The following is a 15,402-nucleotide window of genomic DNA, read 5'->3' on the forward strand; positions in this document are numbered from 1 at the left end:
TTAGCGGTAGCGATCGCAGGCGTAGATAGACGGGGCCCAGATAGAGGCGATAGTAGATGGAATAGGGAGCCTTTGAGTAGGAATCAGTGCGCGTATTGCAAGGAAGAAGGGCATTGGAGAAACGAGTGTCCGCAAAGAGAGCAGTACGAGAGAGACCTACCCAGGGCAGGTTACGGAAACTTTAGAGGCAGAGCGAGAGGTAGAGGAAGCCCCGGAGGGAGCAATGGTAATAGAGGGAGTAATGGGAACAGAGGAAGTGTAAGGGAAGATAGGTACTATCCAGCAGCGCAAAGGTCTCGCGATAGAGAAGGTAGGGACTTTGTAGGATTGGCTGACACGGTCATGGAGGACTATTGATACCGACCGGGCTCCATCCCCCTTGGTCGAGCGGAGCCTATGGTCGATGTATCAATAGGGGGAAAAAGGAGTGCGTTCATGATCGACACTGGTGCTGAACATTCGGTGGTGACTGACCTAGTTGCTCCTCCATCTGGAAGAACTATTACTGTAATAGGAGCAACTGGAAGAAGTGCTGCAAAACCGGTTCTTAAAAGTCGACTCTGTACATTGGGAGGCCACGTAGTAAAACATCAATTCCTTTATATGCCTGAATGTCCAGTCCAATTGCTGGGACGTGATATGCTATCTAAGTTACAAGCGCAGATTACGTTCCTACCAAATGGAACAACATCCTTAAAGTTTAATGGACCTTCAGGTATTATGACATTATCCGTACCAAAGGAAGAAGAGTGGCGACTTTATACAGCGTTGACTAGCCGAAACCCTAGGAGTGATGAATCCTTATTCAACATACCAGGAGTTTGGGCAGAGAACAACCCACCAGGATTGGCCCGCAATATTCCACCTATTAAAATCGAACTAAAACTTGGGGTTTATCCAGTGAGCCTAAGACAATATCACATCCCGCAGAAGGCTAAGAAGAACATCCAATCTTATCTGGATAAGTTCATACGGTATGGTATCCCAAAATTCTGTACTTCCCCCTGGAACACCCCATTGCTGCCTGTTCAAAAGCCCGGTACAGATGAGTATCGACCTGTGCAGGACTTGAGAGCAGTCAATGATGCGGTTGTTAGTATACATCCAGTTGTGCCCAATCCATATAACCTGCTTGCTTTAATTCCGGGCTACTTATTTTACAGTCTTAGATCTCAAAGATGCCTTCTTTTGCCTCCGAATTGCCGCAGAAAGCCAATGTATCTTTGCTTTCCAATGGGAAAACGCTGTAACGGGCTCAAAACGCCAAATGACCTGGACAAGACTGCCCCAAGGGTTTAAAAATTCACCTACCCTATTTGGTTCAGCTCTAAGTCAAGATTTATTGGATTTCGAGTCCATCCCAGGAGAGTGTGTATTGTTACAATATGTAGATGACTTGTTGATAGCAGCAGTTACAAAGGAAATATGTCAGCAAGCGACGCACGATCTACTACACATTCTCTGGAAGGCAGGATACAAGGTGTCTAGAAAGAAGGCTCAGTTGTGTTTGCCAACTGTCAAATATCTGGGATTCCATATCTCTGAAGGTCAAAGAATTATGGGGCCAGAGAGAAAAGAAGCTGTGTGCCAAATACCGATACCCAAGAATAGAAGACAAGTGCGAGAATTCTTGGGGGCAGCAGGCTTCTGTAGGATATGGATTCCCAGCTACGCGATACTGGCAAAACCTCTGTATGCAGCTATCAAAGGTACAGAGCACGACCCCTTCTTATGGACTCAAGAACAGCAAACGGCATTTGAAGATGTGAAGAAGGCTTTGATGAGTGCCCCAGCATTAGGTCTACCTGATCACACACGACCATTCTACCTGTATGTACATGAGCAAAGAAGAATGGCTGTGGGAGTATTGACACAGTACTTGGGATCATGGCAAAGACCTGTTGCCTACATGTCTAAGCAATTGGATGCAGTGGCCAGCGGACTTCCACCTTGTCTAAGAGCCGTAGCTGCAGCCGTCCTGCTAGTAGCTGAAGCCGATAAACTCACTCTGGGTCAAGAACATTATGTACGAGTCCCACATGCAGTACAGACGTTGTTGGATTACAAAGGAAATCATTGGTTTAGTAACAGCCGTATGACCAAGTATCAAGCAATGTTGTGTGAAAACCCAAGAGTGCATTTAGAGACTGTAAATACCTTAAATCCAGCTACCCTTTTGCCACAACCTACTGAAAGTCAACATGATTGTTTGGAAGTAATGGATGAAGTATTTTCAAGTAGACCAGATCTTCGTGATTTTCCCATCCAGAACCCCGATGTTCAATATTACACCGACGGCAGTAGTTATGTGAAAGAAGGGATCCGCTATGCAGGATATGCAGTAACAACGATAGACAAGGTGATAGAAGCTCGGCCACTGGCAAAAGGAACATCAGCACAAAAGGCAGAATTGATAGCACTGACACGAGCGTTACAATTGGCTGAAGGTTTAAGAGTGAACATCTACACGGACTCCAAGTATGCGTTTTTAACCACTCATGCCCACGGAGCTTTGTATAAAGAAAGAGGACTATTGAATTCAGAAGGCAAAGAAATCAAGTACGCAGACGAAATCCTACAACTATTGGAAGCAGTGTGGGAGCCGAGAGAAGTCGGTATTATACATTGTCGAGCGCATCTGAGAGGAGATGGTGATGTAACCAAAGGAAATCGGATGGCAGATAGTGCAGCTAAGCGTGCCGCTGAATCGGGAAGACAGGAGTATGTGGGGCATATAGCTGCTCTTATACCAACTCCACTGTCTCAATGGACTCCAGTTTATACAGCTCAAGAAGAGGAGTGGTTAAAGACTGAACCTGGAAAGTATTTGGAGAACAAATGGTATCAGTTAGAAGATGGAAGAATAGTCATTCCAGCGTCACTAGCGGTAGAAATTGTCCAAAACTATCACAACGGGACACATTCTGGGAGAGACAGCACAGAAGAATCTCTCAGAAAACATTTCTACATACCAAGATTGTCCAACTTGACTCAGGCCATTGTACGAAGATGTGTAACGTGTGCTAAAAATAATGCAAGACAAGGACCAGTAAAGCCACCAGGAGTCCAGTTTATGGGGGGACTCCCCATGTCCAATTTACAAATTGACTATACAGTGATGCCTAAATCGGGTGGACATCGCTACCTGCTGGTAGTTGTGTGTACCTATTCAGTATTCAGGCTGGGTAGAAGCATGTCCTACTCGTACAGAGAAAGCAGGAGAAGTTGTGAGATTCCTGCTACGAGAAATAATACCCCGATATGGACTACCCTGCTCTATAGGATCGGACAATGGTCCAGCTTTTGTTCATCAGTGCCTACAACAACTGACTCATATGCTTGGTATAAAGTGGAGGCTTCATACGGCATATAGACCCCAGAGTTCTGGTAAGGTAGAGAGAATGAATAGAACTATTAAGAATCAGTTGGCTAAAATGTGTCAGGAAACCCAACTTAAGTGGAACGTTCTCTTGCCCATAGCTCTATTGCGAATCCGCAGTACACCTACCAGAAGGATGGGCCTCTCTCCTTTTGAAATCATGTATGGGCGACCACCTCCCGTACTTGGTAACTTAAGGGGGGATTTGAGTCAGTTGGGAGAAGGAATTACCCGGCAGCAGGTTGTAGAGTTGGGTAAGACTATGGAGGAGGTACAGAAATGGGTACAAGATAGATTACCTGTGAATATTTATCCCCCAGTTCATAGTTACCACCCAGGAGACCAAGTGTGGATTAAAGAGTGGAATAATGTACCGTTAGGGCCCAAGTGGAGAGGTCCTTATGTTGTTCTTTTGTCTACCCCTACAGCGATAAAAGTAGCCGAAGTGACTCCGTGGATACATCACTCCAGGGTTAAACCAGCAGCAGTCGATTCTTGGCAAGTTACAGCAGATCCAGAGAATCCCTGCAAGATCCGGTTAAAGCGCACGACTCAGTCGGAGTGACGAGGAACCTTGTGGATTACAAAATTTTATTGTTTCAGAGATTTGGTAAGTGAGTGAGAAGGCCATAATAAAGCCTGTCCGCTCACCGACGTATAGTGTATAAGCCAGGAAAAGTCCCGAAGGGACCCCTGTGAAGACGAGCAGAACTCCATTCCCTGCAGCCCTTACATCCTGGAAGCTGAGGTGCCTTCGCACGGACGAAGACTGAGGATGACGACGAAAGATGTGTTTCTGATAATGTTTTTATATGTGTATTTTTATATTCAGGAAGGTAGAGGTACCGACACTCCTAGCTGTGAGGTATGCATTAAGACTACAAGAACAGGTAACCATATTTCCCAAACCCTAATTTGGCATTCACAATACGAGTGTAAAGTAGATGTATCAAGATGTAGATACCTATATATAGAATATAGTGTGTGCCATTTAGGAGTAGGAGAACCTAAGTGCTTCAGTCCAGAGTATCAACCTCGTACAATTTGGTTGACTCTCAGGAATGGAGATCCTCAGGGGACCCTAATTAATAAGACGGTATTAGAATCCGTACATTCTTCGGGTGTTCTGCTATTTGATGCGTGTAAGGCGATATCAAGTGGTAGAAAGCCGTGGAATGTATGTGGGGATCTTAGATGGGAGAGGACGTATGGGTCTAACGATAAATATATTTGTCCCAGTAGTAAAAATAAATATGTGAGTCCTAGATGCCCAAATAGAGATTATAACTTTTGCCCATATTGGTCTTGTGTGGGGTGGGCAACTTGGGGACAGACAGTAGACAAGGACATGATTGTGACTAAGTTGCCTACCAGCCCATATTGTAAGTCTATGGAATGCAATCCAGTCCATATACTTATAAATAACCCCGACAAGTTCTTAGATAAATATGGTAATTTATTTGGGTTTCAAATATATGGGACGGGTTTAGACCCTGGGACAGTATTGTTTATAGGGATAGAGACTGATACGGTATCCTCCCAGACTCATCAAGTATACCATTCCTTTTATGAAGAGATGAGCATAGATAATAAGATCCCCCATAATGCTAAAAACCTGTTTATTGATTTAGCCGAAAGTATTGCCGGTAGTCTTAATGTTACCAACTGCTATGTGTGTGGAGGTACTAACATGGGAGACCAATGGCCTTGGGAAGCAAAGGAGGTAATGTCCGGTTCTGAGGCAGTTGGCCAATTAATATCTTCACAAGCCGATTATCATATGAGTGTTAGAGGTAAATCTGAGTGGAGATTAAAGACCTCCATCATAGGTTATGTTTGCATAGCAAGGAAAGGAATGATGTATAATACTTCTGTAGGAGAATTAACTTGTCTAGGGCAAAAAGCTTATGATGATGATACGAAGAATACAACTTGGTGGTCGGCTTCAAATGTCTCAGAACCATCTAACCCGTTTGCTAGATACGCCAATTTAAAGGATGTGTGGTTTGATCTATCCATCACATCTACCTGGAGAGCCCCAGCAAATTTGTACTGGATCTGTGGTAAGAAAGCCTATTCGGAGTTGCCACAGGACTGGGAAGGGGCATGTGTGTTGGGTATGCTCAAACCATCCTTCTTCTTGTTACCTATTGAAACAGGTGAGACTTTAGGTGTTAAGGTGTATGATGTGAATCATAGGAAGAAAAGGGGACCCATAGAGATAGGCATCTGGGAAGATAATGAATGGCCTCCCCAGCGTATTATAGATTATTATGGGCCAGCCACGTGGGCAGAGGATGGTACTTTTGGTTATAGAACCCCAATTTATATGCTCAACCGTATTATAAGATTACAGGCGGTGGTTGAGATCATTACTAACGAGACATCACAAGCGCTCAATCTTCTAGCGAAGCATAATACCAGGATGAGGACAGCAGTATACCAAAATAGATTAGCCTTGGATTACCTTTTGGCAGTAGAGGGAGGTGTATGTGGGAAGTTTAACCTGAGCAATTGCTCAAATAGATGACGAAGGGCAAGCAATAGCTGAGCTTACTAGCCATATGGTTAAACTAGCGCATGTGCCTACTCAGGTATGGAAAGGGTACAATCCAAGTAGTTGGTTTGGTAGCTGGTATGAGTGGTTTGGAGGGCTTAAGGCAGTGGTAGGTGGAGTCCTACTGATTTTAATGTTGTGTCTACTCCTGCCGTGTCTTATACCCTTAGTAGTTAGGTCTGTGCAAAGCCTGATAGAAAATATAGCAGACAGGAAGGCTGCTGCACAGATAATGGCAATTTATAAATATAAGGCTCTAGATCAGGGAGAACCAATGCAGGAAGACGAGTGTTGAAGATTCACATCATAGGATAAGTCTGGTCTGGTTCAAGGTAACTTGCGGTGTATGCAAACCAAGGTTAAGTGATGCCTCAAGTAATTGTGAAATATCAAGAGGCATCAAAGGGGGGAATGTGGTGGAATCTCTGTAAAAATAAATTTAGTAGGCCGAGATTACCACGTGGCATGTGTACGTGCATATGCTGACGTATCGATCAGTTGGTTGCACGAGGCAAGATACGATCAGTAGTGTACGGAGCATGTGCAAGAATACAGGATGTAGTATTCCCCTCCTCCATTGTGCTGGACAAGCCATGCGGTCAAGCAGGAAGTTAATTCTTATTTGTATTGATTGGTCAAGAGAATGTGCGGGTGGAGCTTAATATGGGAGGAGTTATGTGCCTATATAAGGAGCCTGCACTATTGTCCGGGGCTCAGAACTTGCTGTATTTTGGTGACATTAGTCCCTCTGAGTCCCGATCGGTGATCCAATAAAGAATCTCTTCCTTCCTGAAGAAACCTGTGTCCATCTCTCTGTGCTTGGCTTCCGTCAGTTTCTCCGGTATCATATTCAATGTGTTTTGAAATATCTATAGGATCTAAATAAGACATCTTCTTTAGGCAGAGAATTCTTTATTTAATAACCCCTTCCTTTTCCACTGGTGAAATCTCCTTTCTTCAAGTCTAAACGAGTGACATTGTGTCCTTTGTACAGTCCTGTTAATGAACAGATTACCAGAAAGCTGGATCCATTACATGTTTCTTTAAAACAGTTGCCCAACAGGCCACCATATATTAAATACGAGGTCTTACCACAGATATGTGAACTTAACAAACTGCAGGACTGCACTTTTAATCTGCTACCCATCACAATGAACGAATTAAACATATCTGGGGAAACACTTGGATCTGACATCACTAGGAGGTGGGTAGCTGATAGTGATGTTTGTAAACCCAGAGCTATTAAGATAATAAGATGGTCTAACCTTCCAGTCTAATCTCCCATGGCCTTGCAAGCAGTAAATGTCCATTTTACTATTGTGTGACTGAAATAAAGTTAGGATTAACAGGGTTTCGGGTTCTTTAAAGTAGAATGAAGACAATAATTAACCGCTGAGAGACGAGAGCAGTGTATTAACAAATAACTAAAATGGACGGACATAGCACCAATAAATCTAAACAGGCAGAAAGTAAAAACAGAAACTATAATAACTACATAACTAGCCCATCATCGGGGAGCCAGAAGGCAATGTACATACAAACAGTAATCAGACACAATGGTCTGGAAAACCAATGCCAGGTTATTGGAAGTCGTAACTAAGTAAGGAATTGGCACATCACCCAACATTTCAATCGAACAAAGAGGGACACTTTAATTTTAGGGTGTGAACAGGGGAGGGGCTCTGCTGAAAAATATTAGGTGATTTACTAAATAACAGTTTATAGAACTAAAATTACATTTATAGCAAGAATAATGTACCTTATTTACACAGACTGATTTCTAAACACATTTATTGTAGTTTAAAGAATGGGAGTATTATTGCTGGGGAGCTCTGTTATACACCCAGACACATTACTGGGAGTATTATTGCTGTGGAGCTCTGTTATACACTCAGACACATTACTGGGAGTATTATTGCTGTGGAGCTCTGTTATACACTCAGACACATTACTGGGAGTATTATTGCTGTGGAGCTCTGTTATACACTCAGACACATTACTGGGAGTATTATTGCTGTGGGGCTCTGTTATACACTCAGACACATTACTGGGAGTATTATTGCTGTGGGGCTCTGTTATACACTCAGACACATTACTGGGAGTATTATTGCTGGGGAGCTCTGTTATACACTCAGACACATTACTGGGAGTATTATTGCTGTGGGGCTCTGTTATACACTCAGACACATTACTGGGAGTATTATTGCTGGGGAGCTCTGTTATACACTCAGACACATTACTGGGAGTATTATTGCTGTGGGGCTCTGTTATACACTCAGACACATTACTGGGAGTATTATTGCTGTGGAGCTCTGTTATACACTCAGACACATTACTGGGAGTATTATTACTGTGGAGCTCTGTTATACACTCAGACACATTACTGGGAGTATTATTACTGTGGAGCTCTGTTATACACTCAGACACATTACTGGGAGTATTATTACTGTGGAGCTCTGTTATACACTCAGACACATTACTGGGAGTATTATTACTGTGGAGCTCTGTTATACACTCAGACACATTACTGGGAGTATTATTACTGTGGAGCTCTGTTATACACTCAGTCACATTACTGGGAGTATTATTACTGTGGAGCTCTGTTATACACTGAGACACATTACTGGGAGTATTATTACTGTGGAGCTCTGTTATACACTCAGACACATTACTGGGAGTATTATTGCTGTGGAGCTCTGTTATACACTTAGACACATTACTGGGAGTATTATTACTGTGGAGCTCTGTTATACACTCAGACACATTACTGGGAGTATTATTGCGGTGGAGCTTTGTTACACACTCAGACACATTACTGGGAGTATTATTGCTGTGGAGCTCTGTTATACACTCAGACACATTACTGGGAGTATTATTGCTGTGAAGCTCTGTTATACACTCAGACACATTACTGGGAGTATTATTGCTGTGGAGCTCTGCTATACACTCAGACACATTACTGGGAGTATTATTGCTGTGGGGCTCTGTTATACACTCAGACACATTACTGGGAGTATTATTGCTGTGGAGCTCTGTTATACACTCAGACACATTACTGGGAGTATTATTGCTGTGGAGCTCTGTTATACACTCAGACACATTACTGGGAGTATTATTGCTGTGGGGCTCTGTTATACACTCAGTCACATTACTTGGAGTATTATTGCTGTGGGGCTCTGTTATACACTCAGACACATTACTGGGAGTATTATTGCTGTGGGGCTCTGTTATACACTCAGACACATTACTGGGAGTATTATTGCTGGGGAGCTCTGTTATACACTCAGACACATTACTGGGAGTATTATTGCTGTGGGGCTCTGTTATACACTCAGACACATTACTGGGAGTATTATTGCTGTGGAGCTCTGTTATACACTCAGACACATTACTGGGAGTATTATTACTGTGGAGCTCTGTTATACACTCAGACCCATTACTGGGAGTATTATTACTGTGGAGCTCTGTTATACACTCAGACACATTACTGGGAGTATTATTACTGTGGAGCTCTGTTATACACTCAGACACATTACTGGGAGTATTATTACTGTGGAGCTCTGTTATACACTCAGACACATTACTGGGAGTATTATTACTGTGGAGCTCTGTTATACACTCAGTCACATTACTGGGAGTATTATTACTGTGGAGCTCTGTTATACACTCAGACACATTACTGGGAGTATTATTACTGTGGAGCTCTGTTATACACTCAGACACATTACTGGGAGTATTATTGCTGTGGAGCTCTGTTATACACTTAGACACATTACTGGGAGTATTATTACTGTGGAGCTCTGTTATACACTCAGACACATTACTGGGAGTATTATTGCGGTGGAGCTTTGTTACACACTCAGACACATTACTGGGAGTATTATTGCTGTGGAGCTCTGTTATACACTCAGACACATTACTGGGAGTATTATTGCTGTGGAGCTCTGTTATACACTCAGACACATTACTGGGAGTATTATTGCTGTGGAGCTCTGTTATACACTCAGACACATTACTGGGAGTATTATTGCTGTGGGGCTCTGTTATACACTCAGACACATTACTGGGAGTATTATTGCTGTGGAGCTCTGTTATACACTCAGACACATTACTGGGAGTATTATTGCTGTGGAGCTCTGTTATACACTCAGACACATTACTGGGAGTATTATTGCTGTGGGGCTCTGTTATACACTCAGTCACATTACTTGGAGTATTATTGCTGTGGAGCTCTGTTATACACTCAGACACATTACTGGGAGTATTATTGCTGTGGAGCTCTGTTATACACTCAGACACATTACTGGGAGTATTATTGATGTGGAGCTCTGTTATACACTCAGACACATTACTGGGAGTATTATTGATGTGGAGCTCTGTTATACACTCAGACACATTACTGGGAGTATTATTGCTGTGGGGCTCTGTTATACACTAAGACACATTACTTGGAGTATTATTGCTGTGGAGCTCTGTTATACACTCAAACACATTACTGGGAGTATTATTGCTGTGGAGCTCTGTTATACACTCAGACACATTACTGAGAGTATTATTGCTGTGGAGCTCTGTTATACACTCAGACACATTACTGGGAGTATTATTGCTGTGGAGCTCTGTTATACACGCAGACACATTACTGGGAGTATTATTACTGTGGAGCTCTGTTATACACTCAGACACATTACTGGGAGTATTATTGCTGGGGAGCTCTGTTATACACTTAGACACATTACTGGGAGTATTATTGCCGTGGAGCTCCGTTATACACTCAGACACATTACTGGGAGTATTATTGCTGTGGAGCTCTGTTATACACTCAGACACATTACTGGGAGTATTATTGCTGTGGAGCTCTGTTATACACTCAGACACATTACTGGGAGTATTATTGCTGTGGAGCTCTGTTATACACTCAGACACATTACTGGGAGTATTATTACTGTGGAGCTCTGTTATACACTCAGACACATTACTTGGAGTATTATTGCTGTGGAGCTCTGTTATACACTCAAACACATTACTGGGAGTATTATTGCTGTGGAGCTCTGTTATACACTCAGACACATTACTGAGAGTATTATTGCTGTGGAGCTCCGTTATACACTCAGACACATTACTGGGAGTATTATTGCTGTGGAGCTCTGTTATACACTTAGACACATTACTGGGAGTATTATTACTGTGGAGCTCTGTTATACACTCAGACACATTACTGGGAGTATTATTGCTGGGGAGCTCTGTTATACACTTAGACACATTACTGGGAGTATTATTACCGTGGAGCTCCGTTATACACTCAGACACATTACTGGGAGTATTATTGCTGTGGAGCTCTGTTATACACTCAGACACATTACTGGGAGTATTATTGCTGTGGAGCTCTGTTATACACTCAGACACATTACTGGGAGTATTATTGCTGTGGAGCTCTGTTATACACTCAGACACATTACTGAGAGTATTATTGCTGTGGAGCTCCGTTATACACTCAGACACATTACTGGGAGTATTATTGCTGTGGAGCTCTGTTATACACGCAGACACATTAGTGGGAGTATTATTACTGTGGAGCTCTGTTATACACTCAGACACATTACTGGGAGTATTATTGCTGGGGAGCTCTGTTATACACTTAGACACATTACTGGGAGTATTATTGCCGTGGAGCTCCGTTATACACTCAGACACATTACTGGGAGTATTATTGCCGTGGAGCTCTGTTATACACTCAGACACATTACTGGGAGTATTATTGCTGTGGAGCTCTGTTATACACTCAGGCACATTACTGGGAGTATTATTGCTGGGGAGCTCTGTTATACACTTAGACACATTACTGGGAGTATTATTGCCGTGGAGCTCCGTTATACACTCAGACACATTACTGGGAGTATTATTGCCGTGGAGCTCTGTTATACACTCAGACACATTACTGGGAGTATTATTGCTGTGGAGCTCTGTTATACACTCAGACACGTTACTGGGAGTATTATTGCTGTGGAGCTCTGTTATACACTCAGACATGTTACTGGGAGTATTATTGCTGTGGAGCTCTGTTAAACACTTAGACACATTACTGGGAGTATTATTGCTGGGGAGCTCTGTTATACACTCAGACACATTACTGGGAGTATTATTGCTGGGGAGCTCTGTTATACACTCAGACACATTACTGGGAGTATTATTGCTGTGGAGCTCTGTTATACACTCAGACATGTTACTGGGAGTATTATTGCTGTGGAGCTCTGTTATACACTTAGACACATTACTGGGAGTATTATTACTGTGGAGCTCTGTTATACATTCAGACACATTACTGGGAGTATTATTACTGTGGAGCTCTGTTATACACTCAGACACATTACTGGGAGTATTATTGCTGTGGAGCTCTGTTATACACTCAGACACAGACGCTGTGGAGCTCTGCGCCGGATCCGATGATGGTTAAAACCCAGTGAAAAACTCCTCCTCCAGCGAACACCTCCAATCCAAGTGCTTTTTGGACAGAGTGGGCACTTAGAAGAGAGCTTCTCGGGGGGGGGGGTGCACAGGAACCCAGTTATTTTCGATGTAATGTTAACCCGATGCCAAGGTGTCTGGCCGCTTATTAAATTATCAGGTACAGACACAAAGGTGACGGGTATGTTACAATGCCATTGTTCTTCTGCAGACCTGGTATTGAGGCCCCCCCCCCCCTCCCCGGTATAAAAGTGTGACCATTGATCTAAAAAAACTGTTCTTCCTTAACCTTCACTAAGTCTCGGCTAGTGTTTGGATGGAAGAGCGATAGAGCTAATATAAGTCTAGCTGCAATCACAACAGGAGAAAGGAAACCTTATTTTGATTTGATTTTGTCTTGTTGTTACAGTAGAAACTTTGATTTTACTGGTTTTCACTAATGTCTGACAGTACAATCTGAGAAATATCAGGAGACTCTCCTCTTCGTCAGGAGACAGCAATAAAAATATATTTAAACATCCGCCCTTACCCAGACAATAACCAGTAATGAAGTACACTCATCCCTGATCCCATTTATCCCTCTGGGCACCTGGATTCTACCACCAGAGATAAACCCGGCCTAAAGGGACACTATGGGCACTAATAGGACTGCACTGCATTTGAAGGAATTTGGCCTCATTAATATGCAGTATTCTTTGCCTGCTCAAATCTTTTTAGTAAAAATGTTTATCAAATTCATTAAAGTTCTATTGGTACCTGGAGTGTCCATTTAATTCCGGTAACAGCAACTCTCACCACAGCTTAAAAGAGATAAATGTATATCGTATAATAGATTGTAGCCCAGATTTTTTTGTTTGTATATTGTAATTTATTAAAGCTTCACATTGCATGGTGTCCTGTCCTGTTTTTATGCGCCCATGCAAGAAGTCGGATGAGGGATCAGTCATTTAAACTCAGTATTGACCTCTTCAGAACCACCATTTGGCACATTTCTTGTTATCTGATATATAATTAGTCTTGAACGGTTTCAAACTGCTTTTCCACATCGTGTGATCGTCCACGGGAATTCTAGCGACATTTATTATTTAATATCCCCAACACATTCCTTATAATGTAAATAGGATCAAACCACAATTAATATCATGTAGCGATAAGTGAATTCACTAAACAGCCAGCGTTGGTGAATTGACAGCTCACCTACTTTTATATAAGTTGTGTCTATTTGGCTTAATATTCACTATTTGATTCTCACCGATTCTTGGTTTAGTTAAAAGATCCCTGATCTGTTATTTAAATCTTTGTTTTGTTGCCATCACAGATTTCAGGAAAGGCGGCTTGTATATTTTTGCAGGCTATTGGAGGGTGATGGGAGTTGGATTTTAAGTTTGGATTATTGTGTCTAGAATAAGGAGTGGTTAGAGTCTCTCAGTAAGTTTTTCTAGCACGTTATAGATCTTTCTGTCCCTTCCTTTCCCCCCCTCCCAGCGGTACAGAGCCATAGCTGGCATTCTCTGTACATCCCTGGTTAATCCGTGCCGCAGCGAGGGTGCGCGGTGACAATGCACGGACGCTGAGCTTATTGTAGGGACAATTGTCAATCTGTTTCAAGGCTCCCCTCTGGCACTATAAATCTTTCCAATAATCCTGAGTATTATTTGCCGTTTCCTTTCGAGATGTTCCGTTATCTCTTTTACCAGTGAGGGGTAAATGCTCCCTTCTGTCGCCATCTGTTCCTTTCAGCTGCACTTTTCCTGGCTGAGGTTAAACTTTCCTAATCATCTCTCACTCGCACTGCGCGGCTACAGAACAACGGGTTCTTCGAATATAACAATGTATTCATGGCAGTCATGGAGGGGTGCTTTCCCTTTATCCAGAGGCCGTTATAATAATATTATTAAACGCACCATAAAGGGCATCGTGGAGGGGAATTTTACATCACTGCAGGATATACTTTCCATAAGTGGTTGTGGTTATCGGTGATAGAGCAATGGGTAATACATCTCATGACGCACTTGCTGGAAGAACATCTCATCTCATAATCACAGACATTAAAGGGACACAGGAAGTCTGGGCGGGGCTAGAAGGGGAGGGCTTGCAAAGGCTGCAGACAAGCAATCTGCAGCTTTTGCAAACAGTTTTTAGATATAAAGATGCATAGTTAAACACATGCCTGTTTTCATCGGGGTATGCTAAAAATTAAATGAAACTTTTCCTCTGAAGTCTTCCTTTACGAGGTGCTTTCATAGGATTTTACAGCCATAATGCTGGCAATGCATCAGGGGAAACGTAGTCCGTAAAATCTGGAGTGCAGGAGATTTGCGTACCCCTGCTTTAAAACATGGAAACCATGCCTCCACTGCTCGCTGGAGTCCAACGCAGAGTTTGATTTATTATTCAGATCTGTTATATTATTATATTAATCAAAGAAACACTTTAATGTTTAAAATAAATCTAATTACATTATAGACCAGGGGTAGGCAACCTACGGCACTAGTGCCATGCACGGCACTCGAGGTGTCTTTGCACGGCACTCAAGGCTGCTAGAGTCAAACAGGCTCTGGCCTATCAGGAGTCCCAGTAAAACTTTAGATATCTGCTAATCCGAAAAGGTGGTGAAGAACAATCCTCAATTTATGCATTGCAGCACGTAGAGGTAGCGATCTCAGATCACTTCCTCCCAGCACTTATGAATGGGAATCCACACTGTAGTAGAGCAGCTCGCAGTTGCTGTTGCAGCTCCTGTCCTTGACATGTACCTGGCCGGACTAGTCCCCACTGGAACCCAGGGAAGTCACCCACACTGCTAGATATACACAGAAATGCAGAATAACCCTCCCCTCATACAAATAATACGGACAGCCCACACACAAACATACACACAATCCGCACAAACGAAACACCACTAACAATCCACATACATGCACACAACCCCACATGCAATACCCCAAACAGCCCCCACACACTACCAAACACACACTTTGACATATCCATCCACACACACACA

The sequence above is a fragment of the Pelobates fuscus genome, chromosome 3, assembly GCF_036172605.1.
Source record: "Pelobates fuscus isolate aPelFus1 chromosome 3, aPelFus1.pri, whole genome shotgun sequence".
Classification (NCBI taxonomy): Eukaryota; Metazoa; Chordata; class Amphibia; order Anura; family Pelobatidae; genus Pelobates; species Pelobates fuscus.